This window comes from Mus caroli, chromosome 7, assembly GCF_900094665.2.
Source record: "Mus caroli chromosome 7, CAROLI_EIJ_v1.1, whole genome shotgun sequence".
In the NCBI taxonomy this organism is placed as follows: Eukaryota; Metazoa; Chordata; class Mammalia; order Rodentia; family Muridae; genus Mus; species Mus caroli.
The window spans coordinates 139,033,822-139,050,658 of NC_034576.1; the positions used below are offsets into that span (position 1 = coordinate 139,033,822).

Here is a 16,837-nt window from a genome sequence, read left to right on the forward strand (position 1 = left end):
TTTGTGCCAGTAGAAATAAGAGTTTCTATTCTAATAATACATCCATCCAGGCAAACACTCTCCAAGGGTTACTGTTGGCTGATGAAATATTTTACAATGTACAAAAATAGTTATGTTTATGGGGAGTCACACATGTCCCCACTGAGGCTCAGAGAATGTCTATTCTCACTAACCTGTACTTCTAGGCACCAAAAGGCGGCGAGCTGGATGTCAACTGCTTGATCTTGGCCAGGTATGGGAACCACTCTGCTTTGTTTTGTTTTTCATTTATAGCACTTTGATAATGCTAACGACCTCGTGGTGTTGTTGTGAGGATGCCAGAAGACCTCGAACACAAAGCACAATCAAGAGACTGCCACTCAATAAGTCATTGATGATTTCCAACTATTCATAATTGCTATGAATCCCATATTACAAATGTCACAGTAATTTAATGAATGTCTAATAAATACATTTGTTGAAGTTAATTTACAAGACAAAGAGGCAAAGCATATATCAATGGCATGATTAGCCTTTGTGGTTAGAGCAGGCAGGGAGTATTGTCCAGCCTGTGCTAGGTCTCCCAGCCATGTCTGTCTACATTTTGATGGATTGCCTGGGGAAGGCTGTCAGAAGCAAAGTACCCCTCAGCCTCAACGACCTGCTTCCATCTGACTCACTGGTGTATCCATTTCTGTCAAGAATGAAGAGATGGCAAGTGAGTCTGAGGTGCTCAGCACACAGTACTCAGGAAACACACACGGTGGGAGCACACAGCTCAGAGGAGCCAGCTTACTCATGCAGAACATTCCCAAGACCACCCTGTTTGTCTCCCTTATCAGACCTTTGCTCTTGCTCACTTAATGGCTGGAATTGCCTTGTGATCCTACCTCTGCGATATATGCCATGACCATCCATGATGAGCCAACCAGAGGTAAGAGCATAAAACAGAAAGGATGGAACCCTGGGATACGGATGGAGAAAGACAGCTTGGAGCTGTGGAAGGAAAGGGGGAAGGCTGGTAGAGCATAGGGTGAGAACGGGAGCTGTCCTGGTCTGGGAATACAATTACCACCTCCCATAAGAAGCCATCTCTGCTTGTTTCCTAACCAAAGTTCTGGGGCTGGCCTGCTTTGAACCAGTGCCTTTCCTTGCATCAGAAAGAGATCCTTAGAGCTAACTTCATGGTGGCCCTCTCCAGCGGTGGGTACCCTCAAGCCACGCAATTTTTGGACAATGAAGGCTCTGTTTCCAGGGATTGTCATTTAGATAGTGAAAGGGAGCATTCTTGGACTTCACTGGCCATTCTTGACTCTAGATGGAATGGGGCTTCTCTCTCCTACTCACACACAGTGCGGGGAACAGCTGTCTGAACCATGTGGACCAATTTTCCTGTAGTGCCCCCCAACTCATACCTTATGTTATTCTGCACCGAAGGCCCAATGAACCAGGGCTAAACTAAAGACATTCTCCTCAAAGGGAATACAAATGACCTCTTCTGTCCCTATTTTGATGGCTACAGCAGGACCCTTGGCACAGCTTGGTCCTCCCTCATTGTCATTTCTCATCCCCAGTCAGAAATGGATGATAAAAGTCACAATCCCAACATCCAAATCCCCATGCCTCCTGCTTTAATTTCCAAGTAACAAAATAACAGGTGGGGCTTGTACCCAGAAGGCAGAGAGTTGGGGTCGAGAAGGGAGACCCATTTCCTCTTGGCACCCAGGTGCACACCCCTAGCATTTCACACCACTTAAAAGACTTTGCCTAAACTGCCAACAACGTGTTACAAACACAGCCTGTCCCGAAAATGGATCAAAAACACTTTGTAATGAGTGTAGGAACTGGTTTCAAAAAGGCTGTAGAATCTAACAAAATTCCCAGTTCTGAGGGTTTGACACTCCAATAGCCCAATACAGGATAGGAAAACATAGATAGATAGATAGATAGATAGATAGATAGATAGATAGATAGATAGATAGATAGATAGATGCATACATACATACATAGATACATACATAGATATAGATAATAAATATACGAAAAGTTGTCCTTCATTTGGGTGCTTTCATAGCAGTGCAAATGCCTGACGGTTCTTTGTTCCACAGTTGGCATGTTTTAGTAGAAAAGCAATATGAGGTTTGGGATAACTTTTTGTCTGATAGTTACTAGGCAACTAGATCCAAATTCCACAATTAACAGGATGCGTAGGCAAAGGGTGTGTGTACAGCTGCTTACCTGGGCTCCTCTCCTTTCATCAGTCTCCCTAGCTATTTTGAGTTGGAGATAAGGCGGGGAACACACCCACCGCACAGAGTTTAGCACACAGTGGCTGGAGAGAAGAGCTTGGAGAAGGAGCCCTGCCACAATGAGGGCCCCACATGCCCATATGCATTTCTCCAGGGGAGATGTCCAGTGTTCCGTGTGAACCTCACATACTTCCTTTGTTCGTGAACCACTCGACCATGAGTTAACGCAGAACTGCAACATGTTCTCCTTAAGTGTGCCTCAGACTTGCACCAACCAGGCCACTGAAGGGGCACAGTCTTGAAGGAGTCTTTGTATTACCCCCTTTATACAGAGGCAGAGCCCTCTCCTTGTTCCTTCAAACCCAATCCAAGATGGAAGGGCTTCCAGATGGCAACAGAGGCTCCCATGGGTTCTTGGGCAGAAGGATGTTTGCCTCTCTCTAGGACAGCAAGGGCCAAGGAGCTCACACTCTCAGCCCTGTGTTGCCCATCTGTCGATGCCCTTCTCGCTACAATGATACCCTGATGCCTGCAGCTATGCCAAGAACACACAGGAACCAGCATGGGACAGGGTGTAGCCAGCGGCAGATGGTACCCACTCTGGGCCTAATGGTCCTGTCTCCATTTCAGGCTTCTCCCCAGCCTAGTATCTCTGGGCTCCAGGCTTCACCCAGGCTAGACGCTCAGACTCCAAGAACACCAAGGAGAAAATCGATTGTGTTAATCGAGAGCTCACCACTGGAGGTGCTTTTAAAGCGGTCTGGATGTAAAACACTTCAAGTGCGGAGCTCTTGGCGTGTTTCTCTTTACACGACCACTGCACGCTTGTCCAGAGTTCGGGGCTTTCAAATCACATAAGGTTTTATGTGATCGTTATAAAATCCCTTCATTTCCCAAAGGCAGGGTAGTCAGGATTAAGTTTGACTACTGAAGACAGCTTTGTTGTAAATGGTCTCTAATGTCACAGAATAGCTTGGGAAGAGAGGCTTATTAAACAAATTTCGTGGGTTACAAATCATTAGAAGCAATCACCCACCGTGTCAAGTTCATTTGCTTAACCTGAAAGGTATCCATTTGGATGCTTAGAAGAGCTATGCAAATTGACACGGTTCCCAGTGCCCACAGGAAAGCTGGCTGATGTTAAAGAAAACCCAGGGAGTCCCTTGAAGAACTCGTTGAAGTTACACTTGAACACAACTTCTTATGGTTTTCTCAAATCTTCTGTAAAACAAACAAATAAACAAACAGACAGACAAACTAACTAACTCACTCATGGGGATGTGGGCCTGGAGGAGAGGGAGAGAATATCTGTTAATTCGAAGATGGGAAACCCCACAGGAGTTTCATTCCTTTAGGCTAATGCATCCTAGGGAGAAGTCAGGGGTGGCTCTGTGAGAGGCTAGGTAGGAAACCTGCTCCCAGACTTCCTGATTTAGCTTAGTCTTTCTCCCTGCCCCCCCCCCGCCCCCACCAGGCTACCACCCCATCTAGAGCAATCGATGTTCCTTTAGTGATAGGAAGGGCAGTTGAGGACACCTGGCTCAGTAAAAGCATACAAGAAGCCCACAGGCTCTTGGTTGGGAATAGATTGTTTCTGTTTGTTTGTGTGCTTGTTTTGTTTTGTTTTGTTTTGTTTTAATGATTTCAGAAAGGAAAAGGGTACTTGCTGCAGCCAGGACACGGAGACTGGGTTTTAGTTTCTTCATGAAAGAACCCAGGAAGTTATTTTGGAATTCTTTACTTCCGCAGGCCTAGTCCTTGGTCAGAGAAATGTGCCTTCTTCCACCCGCCTCTCAGTTCCTGATCCTGAACAGTCCTTACCAGTCCTTACCTCCTTCCCAGCAAGAAGAGTTACTGCATGGTCTTAGACCTGCTCTGAGCGACAGCACTGCTCTCAGTTTGCCCTGCTCACCCTTTTCAACCCCATATAATCGACTTTGGTGGCACTGGCCATCAGAGAGACTTTTCCATGCCAAATTAGGAAGGGTAGAGATTCAGATGTCAGGACCAGCCTCATTTCCATCTCCCTCCCCAGCCCTAACAACTCTCAGACATGTTTTGAAATCGGAAATGTCCCCACAGACTTACACACTAGGTGTTGATTGTCAGCTGATGGGCCTTTGAGAAGTGATTGGATTCTGAGGGCTCCCACCTAATCAGTGAAGTAATCTCTTGATAGATTCATATTTTTCATTTAATTATTTGGGGTGTGTGTGTGTATGTGTGTGTGTATACATAGGACTCCACATGTGTGAAGGTCAGAGGACTATCAGCAAGAGAGTTGGCTTTCTCCCTCGTCTGTGTGGGTCCTGGAAACTGGACTTGGGCCTCGATGTTTAGAGGCAAGCACCTTTACCGTTGAGCCATCACTGCTGCCTTAGATTCACGATTTGATGGCATCAAAAGAGGCGGTAAGAGCTTGTAAGGGGACAGGCTCGGATATGGGAGGTAGGTTCACAGGGAGTGTACCCTGGAAAGATGTCTCTTGTCCTATGCCTTCCCTTCCTGTGCAAACTGAGATAAGCTGTTGGTTCTTACCCTATCACATCTTCTCAGCTTACCACAGCCTGGAAACAACAAGGCCAGTCTACAGTGGACAGAAACTGTGAGCCAGAAACAGTAGCTCCTCCCTTTGTTTCTCTGAGACACTTGTTACAGCAGTGAAAAGTTTGACAGGCCACACTTTTTATTTATTTATGAGTGTTTTGTCATATATATATATATATATATATATATATATATATATATATGAGACACCCCCACCCCATTCCCACTGAATCCCACAAGAAGACCAAGATACACAACCATAACATATGTGCGGACGGCCTTGGTCAGACTCATGCAGGCTCCCTGGTAGTCATTTCAGTGTCTGTGAGCCTCGGTTAGTTGGTTCTGTGGGTTCTCTTTGGTGTCCTTGACCCCTCTAGTTCTTATAACCCCTCCTCTTCTTCTGCAGGAATCCTTGAGCTCTGCCTGATGTTTGATTGTGGATCTCTGTATCTGTTTCCATCACGTGCTAGATAAAGCCTCTCTGATGATGGGTGTGCTGGATTCCTATCTGTAAGTGTAGCAGAATATCATTAGGGATCATTTCATTGACATCTTCTCTCTCTCTCTCTCTCTCTCTCTCTCTCTCTCTCTCTCTCTCTCTCTCCTCTACCTTTGCTTACGGTAGTCAGGAAAAATTTTGTAGGTTGAAAGTTTTGCATCTGGGTTGGTCCATCTTGCCTTAGCCAGTGTTTTTAACTTCTGAGCCATCTCTCCAGTTCTGCCACCCAGATAGTTTAACAAGCTACGATTCTGATATTAATTGTATCGGCTCCAGAGTGTACTTGTTGGGGGTCTCAACAGGAACTCTGATTTAATCTTGGTCTTTCTCATTTTTAGTTCCATTAGGATCCCAGTTCTAATTGGGCCTTGGTAGCATCATGCTATATGGGGCCTGGCAAATAATATCCTTACTCAATAGTCTGTTGCTATCCCAGGAGCCTATGCAATATGCAAGTATGGTCCACAAGTGCACAGCACAGATTCTTATGAAATTACTGTACGAGTGATAAACTGGAGGACCCAAGATAACCAAGAAGCAAGAGCAGGACCCAGGGTAAACTTTCATGTCTCTTGTCCCTGGGCAAGGATACCCCTCTCTGTCTGAGCACAGCGCTGGGGAGGTGGACTGGTTACTCACTTCATTACTATAACCAAATACCTGAAAGAAATCAAGGGATGGAGAGGGGCACTCTCGTTCAGAGAAAGACTGAGCATCATTGAAGGGGCGGCATGACAGCAGAATTAGCTGCTCAGGATGCAGAGAGAGTTGTGCTGGTGCTCTATTTATCTTCTCCTTTGTTCCCTTCTCATTCAATTTGGGACCTCAGTTCTTAGAGACGACACCACCCATATTGGGGGAGGGGAGCTCCAATGCCCAGAGATGTGTCTCTGAGGTAATTACAAATCCAAGCAAGTTGTTGGGCGTAGACGACACAGAAGGACTCTGAGACTTGATTCGATCATCCCATGTTTCTAGGAGTCTGGTTTATCTTCTATCAACAGTTATTCTTAGCGCCTCTGGAGGAGGTGACACTGGAGGTGAGGAGGGGCGGCTTCAAAGGGTGAATGGTGGCCTCTGTGAGTCACTGGGGCTCATCATACAACAAATCTTTGAGCAACACTTCTAAAGGTAGTAGGAAAAATGTTGGTTCCTCCAGGTCACTGAACCAGGGTACTAGTAAGGACCAAATCCAGGCAGGAGAGCTGCACACTGGGAAGGTGAAGGTCTCAACAAACAAAACCACAGCATGGTTCTTAGTATATGTGCACCTGGGATGGGACCCTGAAGTTAACAACACGTCTCTCTGAAGCTTTAGGACAATAACATTCCCTAAGGACTTTATGTCAATCAAGTCAGATACCATGGGGCGCCAATCAAGTACCACAAAGTGGGTGGCTTGAAAGAATGAAAATTTGTTTACAGTTCAGGAGGCTGGTAGTTCTCACCTCCTGCACAGCGTCTGGTACACAGGTGTATCTGGCTTCTAGTTTTCTGTTCATAGGGACCGCAGCATAATATCAGATTAGGACTCTCCTAACTAGTGACATCATCTTCAAGTGTCACCTCCGTGTTTTTCCAAATAAGGCCATTATGAGGTACAGAGGGAGAATTCCAACAAGGCTTTCTTGGTGGACAACATTTAAATCCTGTCATCTTACATCAGATGTTGGATACTCACACTAGCTGAACCACTATAGAGCCATTCCAATTCCAAGTGCCAAGAAGATCCCGAAAGAAAGTCCTGGCCCAGTTGGGCAGTGACTGGATTCCTAGTGGGCTTAACTCTTCCACCACCCTTTGGGTGCGCGCTGTTGGCAAATAGTGACTCTGTCTCAGCGGGTAAACTGGGACTTGGGGTGGTGAGGTCGAGGTGAGAAGGTGCAGCTCAGCTCCAGAGGGATGATGCGACCTGATGTCTAGGATGGGCAAAGAATCGGTTTCAGGTCTGGAAGAAGAGGCCTGCTCTAGGAGCAGGCACCCAGGGAGGAAGCACGCACCCAGGGAGGAAGCACGCACCCAGGGAGGAAGCACAGAGAGGCACCCTGGCGTCACACACTGGGCGTGCTTACACTCCCCGCCCCTTTTCCGGCAGCTCCCAGCCACGCCCCGCGTACCAGGCTCGCTTTACACCCTCGGACTACAAACCCACAGCTCAGTAATCAGCTGCACCCTGGCTCCGCCCCCGCCCGCCAGGCCCTGCCCCGTGCTAAGCCCCGCCCCCACCCCGTGCACGCGCCTGCGGCCCGTATTTCTCAGTGCCAGATCCTGGCGCCCAGGCTTGTAAAACTTGTGTACCGTTCCCCGTTGCTGTCTGCAGTTTGCAAGCTGGTGAGTTTTGGGGCACTGTGTGGGGCCCTCCCTGGAGAGAGCCGAAGTCCAGGGAGACAGTCGTGGCTCTGAGTTGTCCTAAGGACTCCTTCCTTTCTCTAGGACCTCAGCCCCTTCTGTACAGGCTGCCCTACTTCCCTTGGCCCCGGGGTTCGTGGGCAAGTCTGCCTGGAGACTGGGCATGTCTCCTGCCACACCTCCAGATGCCCAACACTTCTCAAGCCTCTGCTGGATCCATGCAGGTCCCCTGACCATCCTCTTTCCCTTCACTGGTGACCAGGGGGTGGGGGTCCCGCTTCACCTTTCTTTCAGGAAGCTTCCAGAAGCACCTCAGCTTGCGCTCAGATCTGCTTGTAGTAGGCCCATATTTCTCATAGCTCCTTCTTTCTTGAGATTAGGAGAAAATAACCAAGCCCCGGGGTCCTGCAACATCATGGCTGGTGCTAGGCACACCTGGTTAAAACCTCAGAGAGTAAACAAACAGTACATTCGCTCCGCGCCCAGTGGGTCTAGGTTTTTGTTCTGTACGTTTTACTCTGAGCGTCTCATCCAGATCCTGATTGTGTGTTCGGAGAAGCAAGGTTTGAGTGTACGTGTGCGTGCGCACGTTTGGCTGGACCCTCCTCAGACATAGACAGGAGCTTGTGGAAAGGGTATTCTAGAACCTGCAGAGTCTCTGTAGACAGACCTGCTCTTCATTTCACTTCCCTGACAGGCGATCCCAGATGATTTTAACTTCATGTGTCTCTCGGGTATCTGCAGCACTTGTCGTAGGACGCTGGGTGTGGGGGATGTGAGAAGCCTGGCCTGTGGTCAGTGTCCTGTAAGCTTAGGCATGTCATCTGAGCATCTGACAGGACCTAGAGCCTGAGAGTGGCTAGACAGAATGGTCTGCACCAATGCCCTGCCTGAGGCTCCACCCTCTCCGGGCCACTCTGGGTATTGACATGGTTTGGTACTGTCTGAGGTCTAGAGGAGCCAGGCCACAAGGATCTATGGGAGTAATTTTTTTTTTTTTCAATTAGAGGGAAAAATCTGTCATAATAAGAGTTTGACTAATATGTGGTATGTCTTTGAAGAGGTTTCTGCTGTTACCAAGGTTTAAGAAGCAGAGTCTCAGGTGTGGTGGTAAGGTGGCTGTGTCTTGTACAGCAACCTCTTTCTGTGGAGAGCAAAAGGCACCAATCTTTGGGTCCTGTTCTAGATCAGTGGGCCCCATCTGAGCCCGTCTCTACTCCCTCACTGGGCCTGCTAGTGTGCGGAGTGTCCTTGGCTTAGTTTCCTATGACTTCTACAGAACACCATGACTAAAGAGTCTTGGGGGAGGGGAGGGTTTATTTGGCTTACATATCCTGATAACGGTTCCCCATGACAGGAAGGCAGGGCCGGAAGTCAAGAAGGGAAGGAACCTGGAGGCAGGGACTGAAGCAAAGACTATGGAGGAATGTTTATTGGCTTGCTCCTCGTGATTTACTCAGCCTGATTTCTTACATACCCCCGGATCGTGTGCCCAGGCACCCATAGTGAGCTGGGCCTGTCTACATCAGTCATAAGTGAAGAAAATACAGCAGAGATTTGCTCTCAGGCCAGTCTGATGGAGGCGTTTTCTTAGTTGAAGTTCCCTCTTCCTAGGTGACCTGAGCATGTGTCAAGTTGACTACATATATATATATATATATATATATATATATATATATATTGTTGTTGTTGTTAGATGCAAACTGCGGCGGCTCAAGCTTGTAATCCCAGCATTTGAGAGGCTGAATCAAGAGGATTGTCAGGAAAGGTTGTGTAGTCAGTCCTTAAAACTCTGTCTTGAAAACACAACCAGCCAGGCAACCAAACAAGGCACTTATGTGACCATAACTGTTCTTATTTTAAGGAGCACAAATGTTTAGGATCCAAGGGTCAGACCATCAAGACCCTTTCCTAGTCTGTGCCTTTCTTAGATGTTGGTTTTGATAGGAAGTGACGAAAGCATAACTGTCGTCTGGATTCCAGCTTCTCCTTATCAAAGGCCCACTCACATGCCCCTGTACTTGGGATATGATTACCTCTTACCCCTGAGTAAGCTGAAAACACTGTAAGTTAAAAAAAAAAAAAAAGCATTTCCTATTTCCGACTCCCTGAGCAGAGTAAACCATGCACCAGACTCGAATCCCACCCAACGATTTGACACGCATCACATTTTCAGCTATAAAGTTCACACTTGAAAATCATACAGTTGTGTTACCAAAAAAAAAAAATCTCATAATACTTTAATAAGTTTGTAATCTTTTGTTGGGCCACATTTGTAGTTGTCCCGAGCCACTTGTGGCCTGTGAGGCACAGGTTGAATGGACCGACTTATGTCTAATCTACTTATGTCTGTGGCTTCTCTTGGCTGGAAGGATCACAAACCATTAGCCCTGAAAGAGGTCAAAGTTCAAAACACACACTCGGTGTCTACTGAGACCATAATGCTTTATACCATGGGAAAGTAAAAAAAAAAAAAAATTGGGTGTTTCATGAAAGTTGGGGACAGTCCTGTCTCTTCACATGTCATTGTGACCCTGCCAATGCCCCACCCTGGTATAAAGGGCCTTCTGTATATCCACTTTCCTCCAGGCCTTTGGGTACATGTCACACATGAGTATCTCAGACCCTGGAGGACCCTGGCTTGGCTGCGACCACAGGTGTGCCTGGCCATGTTTTGGTGTGTGGCTGGCCTTGCCCAAGTTCTTACTGAAGGCGTTGATGTCTGACTGTAGGCTCTTGTTTAACTAAAACCTGAAGGTTCACACCAGATGCCTATAGACCAGCATTCATCTGAGCAGAGTGGCCTGTCAGCCTACCCACAGACACTGATAAACAGACTGGCCTACACCACTTCTGGGTCTGAAGTGGAAGCGACAGGATTTGTCTAGGAGGGTGTAGGTCAGAGCCTTGCCGGCGGGAGGCTCTGCCAAGGTTGACAGGATGGATTTTCTTGTTCTGTTTGCTGTGGAGGCCTGTGCTGGGCATGGATAGATAAAAGTTGGAGGCTCAGCATTGCAGCCTGAGTGTGGTGTGGTGTGTGTCCTTGTTCAGCCATTAGCCAGTGGCAACAGTCAAGCTCTCTGACTTAAACATTAGTAGTAATAAAGGGCACATTGAGGAGGGCTGTGTGGTTTGGGGAAAAACCACATAATGAATGTGTGAGACATAGTGAGGGAGTTACTCCTTTCTGTAGCTGTTAAAATGATTTGCCTTAAGAAGGGGGCTAAATCCTCTGGTGACCTTCTGTGACCTTGAAGGAAACAGTGCCTTGACAGATTTAGTTTCCAGGTGGAGGGGTCCATGGGCTGGGTCTACCATGATACCAGGCATCCCTGGGTTAGGCCAGCCTCCTCGACCTTGCTCCATAGTCTGTCCCAGCAAAGCAACCAAATAGACAGGCTCTCTCCAGGGACCACGACCCAGTGGTGACACTCTTGTTGATGGTTGAAACTTGTTTTCTGCACTCCCAGCTGGAGTAAACTCATTTTGGTCTTCAACTTACAAGTCGGACCAGTTAAACAAATTCCATAGAAACATCTTACGGCTTTTATTTGTCCTCACGTACAACCACAAAAGGAACAGCGAGAGAGCGATAAGTGCCTGCTGTGTCCACTCTGCTGCTAAAATTTTCTTGTTAGAATAATTTTCTACCCATAACACTTGTGAAGTCAGCCCCACATCCAGCTCAGCTCTGGGGCCCATTCCCAGAAGTCTGAGGGTGACACGGAATGCACAGTCCACCAATGGCATGGCTCGTAAAAGCAGGCACTTGTTAAATCTATTTGTTTTTATTATAGACATCGATCTGCCAGTTGCAATAATGCATTTATGGACATTTTTCTGCAAGCACAGCGCTGGTGGCAGTTTTTACTGACAAATTGAGTCGTATGGGTAGTAGTTCAGAGCACTCTTAGCCTATTGACAGATTGGGTGATCCTAACACTGATTTCTGTACCCTAGTGGGTGAGGAGAGAGAATGACTCTGGAACAAAGTAGGAGCTGAGGCTTTAGACATGGGGGTGCTAGTTAGATAGAGAGATGGAATAGAGAACATAGTTATTTCTCATCTGTGAACTGAGCTGAATTATAACCCAGACAAATGGTGGGGAGCCAGGAGTATCACCTTCAGGTTGGTCTGCTGTTGGTATATATGGTCAGATCCTCCCAACATGGCCTCCAGCAAGGCTGGATGTGGCAACTTTGCTATCCATGAGTGAGTGGGTGTTCATAGGCTGACCCAAAGGTGGTCTGAACTCTGTTGGTATCAGAATTTATGAGAGCCCTGGTCCCCAAGGTGGGTGTTCTGGCTGGTTTTATGTGTCAACTTGACACAGGCTGGGGTTATCACAGAGAAAGGAGCTTCAGTTGGGGAAATGCCTCCATGAGATCCAGCTGTGGGGTATTTTCTCAATTAGTGATCAAGGGGGAAAGGCCCTTGTGGGTGGGACCATCTCTGGGCTGGCAGTCTTGGGTTCTATAAGACATTAGGCTGAACAAGCCAATGGAAGCAAGCCAGTAAAGAACATCCCTCCATGGCCTCTGTATCCGCTCCTGCTTCCTGACCTGCTTGAGTTCCAGTCCTGACTTCCTTTGGTGATGAACAGCAGTATGAAAGTGTAAGCTGAATAAACCCGGTCCTCCCTAACTTGCTTCTTGGTCATGATGTTTTGTTCAGGAATAGAAACACTGACTAAGACAGTGGTCAATAGGGTCCCAAGGCAGGAAGATAGGGTGTAAGCCTGGGGACCCGAGGATATACTCAGCAGTGTGGTCTCCTAGAAGACTCGAGTGAGCCCTTGAGTTCATCTTTAGGTTAAGATCGGAAAGAGCATTTCAGCTCAGAGCAACCCCAGGGCTCTCTTCTTTTCTCATCATCTGTGCTTGGTCTACGTTGCTTGGGCTTATGAGTACATTTTCAACTCTTTAAAGACACATGACTCTCTTTCACATGCAAACCCAACATGCTATCATCACATTATAACTTTTGGTTTTGTGGTTCTGACAGCAGATGCAGATGTGACCAGGACACGTGTACAAGCGTGAAGCATGGGCATGTCTGGCTTGCCTCCCTCCTCAGGGCCCTTCTGAATAGGATGTGCTACATTTTTTTATTTTTGTTTTGTCTCTCAGGTAATGCCCAGCTTTCTTTTCTTTTCCTTTTCCACTTTTATTATTTTATTTATTGTTGCCCTCTCTCGTGGTCTCCCCCTCCCATTGTTCCCCATTCCATTCCTCCTCCCCCTTGCCTCTGAGAGGGGTCTCCCTGTCTCTAGACCTCCCCCTTCCCTGGGGCCTCAAGTCTCTTGAGGATTAATCTCATCCTCTCCCACTAAGGCCTGACTAGGCAGACCTCTGCTGTCTTTGTACCAGGGGATTTGGACTAGCCTATGTATACTCTTGGTTGGTGGCTCAGTCTCCGGGAGCTCCCTGGTGTCTGGGTAAGTTGAGACTACTGGTTTTCCTATGGGGTTGCCTTCCCCTTCAGCTTCTTCAATCCTTCCCCTAATTTAACCATAGTGGTTCCCAACTTAAGTTCAATGTTTGGGTGTAAGTATCTGCTTCTGTCTCAGTCAACTTCTGGTAGGGCCTCTCAGGGGATAGCCATGCCAGGCTCTTATCTGTAAGCACAACATAACATCAGTAATAGTGTCAGGCCTTGGTTACCGCCCCCTCCCTCCACTCCCCATGAGATGGATCCCAAGTTGGGCCGGTCATTAGACCTTTTTTTCTTCAGTCTCTTCTCCACTTTTGTCCCTGTAGTTCTTTTAAACAGGAACAGTTCTGGGTCAGAAATTTTGATTGTGAGTTAGTAACCATGTCCCTCCACTTGAGGCCCTGTCTGTCTGCTAGAGGTAGACTCTTCGAGTTCCCTCTCCCCAGTGTTGGGCATTTTGGGTAAGGTCACACCCATTGAGTTCTTAGAGTCTCTCGCCTTCCAGGTCTCTGGTACCCTCCCCCCCATGCTGCTTATTTCCATTCATTATGTTGGCCCTCGGGGCTTCTCTCCTGTCCCCCACCCCCCAATATGTGATCCTGTTCCCCCTTCCCCCTCCCTCTCTCCTCTCCCATCCAGATCCCTCCCTCCCTCTGCCTCCTGTGATTATTTCCTTCCCCTTTCTAAGTGGAATTGAAACATCCTCACATGGGCCTTTCTACCTGTTAACACTTCTTACCATCTGTGGGTATTCTCCTAGGTACTCTGTACTTTTGGGCTAATATCCACTAATCAGTGAGTACATACCATATATGTCCTTTGGTGTCTGAGTTACCTCACTCAGGATGATATTTTCTAGTTCCATCCATTTGCCTGCAAAAGTCATGATGTCCTCCTTTTTAATAGCTGATAATTGTGTAAATGTACCACATTTTCTGTATCCATTCTTTGGCTGAGGGGAATCTGGGTTATTTCGGGCCTTTGGCTACTACAACTAAGGCTGCTGTGAACATAGTGGAGCATGTGACCTTGGGGTATGGTGGGGCATCTTTTGGGTATATAACCATGAGTATATAGCTGGGTCTTCAGGTAGATCAATTCCCAATTTTCTGAGGAACCACCAGTTTGGTTTCCAGAGTTGTATCAGTTTACAATCCCACTAGCATTGAAGGAGCGTTCCTCTTTTTCCACACCCTCGCCAGGATGTGCTATCACTTGAGTTTTTGATCTTAGCCAGTCTGATTGGTATAAGGTGGAATCTCAGGGTTGTTTTGATTTGCATTTCTCTGATGAGTACTGAGGACTTTGAACATCTCTTTAAGTGCTTCTTGGCCATCTCAAGATTCTGTCGTGAATTCTCTGTTTAACTCTGTACCCCATTTTTTTTAAATTGAGCTATTTGGTTTTTCAGAGGTTAACTTCTTGAGTTCTTTATATATTTTGGATATTAGCCCTCTGTCAGATGTAGAGTTAGTGAAGATTTTTTTTTTCCCATTCTGTAGGTTGCCAATTTTATTGATGGCTTCTTTTGCCTTACAGAAGCTTTTTGGCTTCATGAGGTCCTATTTATCGATTGTTGATCTTAGAGTCTGACTCATTGGTGTTCTGTTCAGGAAATTTCTCCCTGTGCCAATGAGTTTGAGGCTGTTACCCACTGTTTCTTCTATTAGAGTCAGTGTATCTGGTTTTATGTTGAAGTCCTTGATCCACCTGGACTTGAGCTTTGTGCCAGGTGATAAATATGGTTCTATTTTCATTCTCCTACATACAGACCGCCAGTTAGACCAGCACCGTTTATTGAAGATGCTTTCTTTTTTTTTTCCCACTGTATGTTTTTGGCTTCTTTGTCAAAGATCAAGGGTTCATAGGTATGCGGATTTACTTTTGGGCCTTTGATTGATCTACCTTTCTGTCTCTGTACAAATACCATGCAGTTTTTATCACTGCTGCTTTGTAGTTACAGCTTGAGACCAGGGATGGTGATTTCCTTGTAAGTTCTTTTGTTGTTAAGAATTGTTTTGGCTATCCTGGATTTTTTGTTTTTCCATATGAAGTTGAGAATTGCTCTTTCCATGTCTGTGAAGAGTTGTGTGGGAATTTTGAAGGGGATTGCATTGAATCTGTAGACTGCTTTTGGTAAGATGGCTATTTTTACTACGTTAATTCTACCAAATAATGAGTATGGGAGGTCTTTTCATCTTCTGAGGTCTGATTTCTTTTTTTCTGGGATTTGTAGTTCTGGTCATACAGCTCTTTCACTTGCTTGTTAAGAGTTACACCAATATATTTTATATTGTTTGTGGCTATTGTGAAGGGTGTTATTTTCATACTTTCTCAGCCTGTTTCTCATTTGTGTAAAGGAAGGCTACTGATTTGTTTGAGTTAATTTTATATCCTGCCACTTTGCTGAAGTTGTTTATCAGCTCTAGGAGTTCTCTAGTGGAATTTTGGGGGTCGCTTGTGTATACTATCATATCATCAGCAAATAGTGATATCTTGACTTCCCCTTTCCAATTTGTATCCCCTTGGTCTCCTTTTGTTGCCTAACTGCTCTGGCTAGAACTTCTAGTACTCTATTAAATAGATAGGGAGAGACTGGGCAGTGTTGTCTTGTCCTGGATTTTAGTGAGATTGCTTCTAGTTCCTCTCCATTTAATTTGATGTTGGCTATTGGTTTGCTATATATTGCTTTTATTATGCTTAGTTATGTGCTATGAATTCCTGACCTGCATTTTGTCATTGACTTTTTCAGCATTTAATGAGATGATCAAGTGACCTTTTTCCTTGAGTTTGTTTACATAGTGTATTATGTTGATGGATTTTTGTATATTGAACCATCCCTGCATTCCTGGGATGAAACCTACATGGTCTTGGTGAATGATGGTTTTGGTGTGTTCTTGGATTCAGTTTGTGAGAATTTAATTGAGTACTTTTGCATCGATATTCACAGTGAGATTGGTCTGAAGTTCTTTCTTTGTTGTCTTTCTGTGGTTTAGGTGCCAGAGAAACTGTGGCTTCATAGAATGAATTAGGTAGTGTTCCTTCTGTTTCTATTTTGTGGAATAGTTTGAGGAGTATTGGTATTAGGTCTTCTTTGAAGGTCTGGTAGAATTCTACATTAAAACCACCTGGCCCTGGGCTTTTTCTGGTTGGGAGGTTTTTGATGACTATTTCTATTTCCTTAGGGGTTATGGGACTATTTAGATAGTTCGTCTTGATTTAACTTTGGTATGTGGTTTCTGTCTAGAAAATCATCCATTTCATCTAGATTTTCCAGTTCTGTAGTATATAGGCTTTTGTAGTAAGTTCTGATGATTTTTTGAAATTTCTCCGTTTTTGTTATTTCTGATTTTGTTAACTTGGATACTGTCTCTATGGTGTTTAGTTTGGCTAGAGGTTTATCTATGTTGTTGATTTTTCTCAAAAGAGCCAGTTTTTGGTTTTGTTGATTCTTTGTATCCTTCTCTTTGTTTCTACCTGGTTGATTTCAGCTCTAGTTTGACTATTTCCTGCCATCAACTCCTCCTGGTCGTGTTTGCTTCTTTCTGTTCTAGAGCTTTCAGGTGGGCTTATGTGGGATCTCTGCAATTTCTTTATGAAGGCTCTTGGTGCTATGAATTTTCCTCTTAAGATTGCTTTCATTGTATCCCATAAGTTTAGGTATGATGTGTCTTCATTTTCATTGAATTCTATACAGTCCTTGATTTCTTTATTTCTTCCCTGACCAAGTTTTCATTGAGTGGAGAGTTGTTTTGTTTCCATGAGTAGGTGGGCTTT

General features: G+C 45.7%; 1 protein-coding gene and 1 long non-coding RNA gene across 4 annotated transcripts in view; one reads left to right on the top strand and one right to left on the bottom strand.

Moving 5' to 3' along the window:
• Positions 1-5,206: 5,206 nt before the first annotated feature.
• On the bottom strand, positions 5,207-8,494 carry LOC115031568. The gene is made up of 3 exons (XR_003837250.1): positions 7,910-8,494; positions 5,938-7,196; positions 5,207-5,286 (listed from the first exon to the last, which is right to left on the bottom strand). It is a non-coding gene; the product is annotated as an uncharacterized LOC115031568 (long non-coding RNA).
• The window catches only part of Mgmt (O-6-methylguanine-DNA methyltransferase), a 232,663-nt gene continuing 223,343 nt past the window's right edge, over positions 7,518-16,837 (top strand). For 2 of the 3 annotated variants that reach the window (XM_029480221.1, XM_029480220.1), the window contains exon 1: positions 7,521-7,608. The gene's annotated coding sequence lies outside the window, so the exon portion shown is untranslated. Of the gene's footprint in view, positions 7,609-16,837 lie in introns of all 3 variants that reach the window. The other variant, XM_021169031.1, reaches the window with a different exon arrangement.